This window comes from Stegastes partitus, unplaced genomic scaffold, assembly GCF_000690725.1.
Source record: "Stegastes partitus isolate 25-593 unplaced genomic scaffold, Stegastes_partitus-1.0.2 Scaffold1304, whole genome shotgun sequence".
NCBI lineage: Eukaryota > Metazoa > Chordata > Actinopteri > Pomacentridae > Stegastes > Stegastes partitus.
In genome coordinates this window covers 265,926-270,660 of record NW_007579035.1, presented here as the reverse complement: position 1 = coordinate 270,660, position 4,735 = coordinate 265,926, and positions in this window count along the sequence as shown.

Here is a 4,735-nt window from a genome sequence, read left to right as displayed (position 1 = left end):
TCCAGTTAGCTTTGTTTGGCTATTGTTAGCTTCTGTTAGCTGACACTAGCTTCTGTTAGCTCCAGTTTATTGCTGTTGGCTCCTGTTAGCCTCTGTTAGCTCTTCAAGAACCCGAACTACTGTATAAGCTCTCACAGACTTCCTGTTAGCTCGAAGATGGTAGCTGCCTGTTAGAGCAGCGTGTTGCTGGTTGCTGCCAGTTGCTGTCGGTTGCTGTGGGGATGCTGTCAGTTGCTGTAGGTTGCTGCTAGTTGCTGCTACTTGCTGTGGGGATGCTGTGGGGATGCTGCCGGTTGCTGCTAGTTGCTGCCGGTTGCTGTCGGTTGCTGTCAGTTGCTGTGGGTTGCTGTGGGGATGCTGCTAGTTGCTGCTAGTTGCTGCCGGTTGCTGTGGGGATGCTGTCAGTAGCTGTAGGTTGCTGCCGGTTGCTGCTAGTTGCTGCTAGTTGCTGTGGGGATGCTGTCCAGGTGAGCTGCTGTCTCCCCTCGTCCTTGCCTTCATTTCCTGATAACCTTGTTTGGTTTTATTGTTTTTCACTCACATCACATGATTACCGGCTCAAATCACTTAATGCATATTATTGAGGCCAGGCCCGGCCCGGCCCGGCCCGGCCGGCTCCTTTAGCCAAATGACTGTTGATATTTGTTTTTAATTTAAGCAATCCACTACAAGACTCATTAACATGCTGCTAGATTAACTGCCTCCAAGCTGAGGTTATCCGCCCCTTAATGCCCTTTCCATGCAGATAATCCCCGCTAACTTGGATTGGAGGCTACAATGAGATCAGCAGCGAATATGAAGAGATGAAGGAGAACCTGCCTGATCTGATCCAACAATGATTACTTTTCTCTCTCTGAGCAATTTGCTTAATTTGGCTGTTATTGACAGGCAGAGTGTCACGGAGCCTGAAGGCAGCACTGATCCTGCAGGATTATTGATCACTTCAACAACAGCATCACCAACAACAGCTCTTCCAGGAACAAACAGGCTTCTGCTCCCACTGACACTCGCTGTGCTTTTAAATCCACTGCAGTCAGATTATCATTATTAAAGTGTTGCAGGAGATTATTCGCAGCAAATTTGAGAAAACAAAAAAGCTCTGATGGTCAGACTTCATTCATGAACGTGGAAACATGAAACTTGACCTGCAGTGATCGGTGTGTTCCAGATGTTCTCCTGCAGATGTTTCAGAAGTTGATTGTCTCCACTCAGAGCTGCTAAATGTATGAATCTGAAACCTGTTTGTGTTGCAGGAAACTAAACTAATAATAATCATAACTGATCAGATTTATAGAGCGCTTTGCTTACTCAGAGTAGCCCAAAGCTGTCAAGCATTCATTCACACACATTCATTCTCCGCTTGTAGCCACAGTCGCCCTCGGGGCGGACTGACTCAACTAAAACTCTGCAAAGTCTGACATGTTCACCGCACACAGTTACCTCAGAGGCACAGCCGACATGGAGACACACCTCAGTAACGTCTCTGGGTCAGCAACTAGCATGCCAAGGATAGCATCTAGCGTTCCTAGGTCAACCACTAGCATAGGTCAACCACTAGCATAGGTCAACAACTAGCATAGGTCAACCACTAGCATAGGTCAACAACTAGCATAGGTCAACCACTAGCATAGGTCAACAACTAGCATAGGTCAACCACTAGCATAGGTCAACAACTAGCATAGGTCAACCACTAGCATAGGTCAGCAACTAACAGGTCAACAACTAACATAGGTCAACAACTAGCATAGGTCAACAACTAGCATAGGACAACCACTAGCATAGGTTAACCATTAGCATAGGACAACCACTAGCATAGGTCAACCATTAGCATAGGTCAACCACTAGCATAGATAAACCACTAGCATTCCAAGGAGAGAGACTGGAATTGCTACACTATGAAGTAGCATTCCAACATTCATCACAAGAATCTCTAGAATGCTAGTTACTGGCAAATGGAATTTCCTAAGGCAAGCTAGCTTTTAGTATTCCGAGGCATAGCATCCCTGGGTTAGTCACTAGCACCTCTAGGCTAGTAATAAACATTCCAAGATGGATTACTAGCATTCCTAGATCAGTCATTAGCAACCCAATGCGATAAAGAAGCACTTCTGGGCAGCTGTGGTTCAGGTGGTAGAGCGGTTGTCCTCTAGTCACAAGGTTGGCTGTTCCATCCCCTCCACTGTCCAAGTGTCTTTGGGCAAGACCCTGAACCTGAAGTTGCTCCTGATGGCAGCAGCAGTTTGTACGGCAGCTCTGAGGCCGTTGGTGGATGAATGTGTGTGAATGGGTGAATGAGGAACACTGTGAAGCGTTCTGAGCACCACTGAGGTAGAAAGGAGATATAGAAGTGCAGACCAGTTACCATTTACCATTCCTGGGATAATGATTAGCTTTCCTAAGTTACGTCTCCCATTTCTATGCTATAGCATCCTCAGCTAGCTGCTAGCCGCTAGCAGCGATCGGTGATGCTTGTGCATAGGATCACTGAGCAGCAGAACCCATCCACTGAGTCCAACTGAATAATTAATTAGTGCTGGTTCTTATTGTTTTCTCCACATTCAATCCACCAAAGACCAAACTGATCACTGAACTTTTGTTTCTTGTTTAGCAATTAAAGAGAAATAAATCAAATGAAGCATTTTGTACCGATATTCTTTAAGCAGCGCTGCTGGTCAGTAAATTACATTTTTATTTCATCATTTTCAAAATATAGGAAGACTGAAAGAAGCTTCCAAGTTAAATCAAAAGCTGCCTTTTACTGAGCTGAAGCCAAATCACAGCAAACGGCTTTGAGTTTATCGAATCAAAGCGAGAGATTTGTGAGTGAAAGTAATGAAGATGATAAAAAACCTTCTGATTGAATCAATAAGTCAGACATTAAAGACACACAGATTACTATTGTCCAGCCAAGATGGAAATCTGCAGATAAATCTTCGTTTGTGGATTATCTCATATTCGGCATGCAAACACTGAGCCATATGGTTTTGTCTTCACGTCAGTAATCAACAAAATGACTCCCGACTCCCCCTCTATTGTTCAATAAGTGAAGCACTGTTTGTTGGAGGATTTGATTTGTCCGATTGCAGCAGAAAGCTGCACCTACAGAGTTTACAGCAGATTAGAAGAAGCAGGATTAAAGAGAGAACGTCGAGGAAACAAGGAGGGAGGAGAGGAGGCAAGCAAGGAACCATGTGACCTCTTAACAGTAATATTAGTGTTAGTTTGTTGGCAAACTACACCAGTGTTTATTAAATGATTTATTTATTAAATGATAAGACATTTTGACTCACAAGGAAGAGAGAGAGCAGATGTTTGCTAATTGTCCTCACAAGTGTGCTCAGTGTTTAAGCTAGCTGATGTTAGGTTATTAGCAAACTAAACCTATTCATGAAATTAAAAGATATTTTAACCTCAGCAGGAAAAAAGTAAGAGAGCTAGCTTGCTAGCTTCTAACCAATGTTTATTGATTACAAACAGCACTCAGGCTCCCGTTAGCGGAGCCCAGAGCAGCTCACAGAAATTCACTTTTCTCCTCTGAAGGTGACAGTCGGTCTTTAATTTAATATTTGTGATTTTTAAACCGATTTCCTTCTTATTCTCTCCTCCAATCTGTTCTTAGCCTCATTGTGTTAATCCTGACACACTTTCCTCTTGTTAACACACACACACACACACACACACACACACACACACACACACACTCGTCGTGGTCATCGTTAGCGTTCCTCCGTCTCTGCTGCTACCAGCTGACTTGTTAAATGAAGGCGAGTGTGTCAGGTGACCTGGACATGTGGCGGCGGCGCTATGGTGACGGTCAGCTGGTCTCAGGTTGGAGGTCATAGGTCGACGTCTCCAGGTGGGGAAGCTGTGCCATGTGTCGGTCTGAGCTGCTGTCTCACCTGTGCAGGTGAACCCAGACGCTCCTCCTAACGGCTAATTGAACCCAAAACAAGCACAACAACCAGTTTAACGGGCCGTTTGAGTCGGCTGGTAAATTAGCATAATGTAGCTTATCGGCACGCGTCGGCATCGTGTGCCGGCGTGACGCCTGCTGGCCGGTGCCGGCGGCTGAGACGTCTCGGTACAGTATTAAATGTTAATCATTAGCCATTAGCGGCAGCAGACAGACTGTAGCTTTCTCTGGTGCGGGTGTTTGTCTGGCGTGGCCTCGTGCACTTTCAGGACAGATGACTGGATGTAAATGAGGCTGGGGGGGGGGGGGTCCTATAAGAGTACATGGTCCAGACCTGGTCCAGACCTCCAGACACAGACTCTGATTCTAATTTAAAAACTTTAATCCCGACCCTGGAGTTGTTTACATCACTGAATTAGGTTAATCTATTTGCATAAATGTGCATTTATGAATAATTAGTGGGCCACAGAGGGGGGGCCGGCGGGGAGGGGGGGGACGCGTGTCCAGACTATTGTTGCTGCATAAACAATAGAGCAACACAACAATAGAGCAACACAACAATGAGCAGCACAACAATGAGCAGCACAAACGGCAGGAAGCTGCAGCCGTCTGCCGCTCAGCGGTGCGATCGCTTACAGGCGGCACTGATTTAATTACAGCTGCCGCTTTAATTGGTCTCATTAAGGCCACAGTTTCATTTCCCTGCAGTCGGAGTCCAGAAGCGCCGCTCCGTGGAGCGCAGCCAGAACCCACAGGTCCGGTCCGTTTGGCAAAAGGCTGAGCAGGAAACATACTTCTCTTTCATTTGTAATTTTTTCCCAG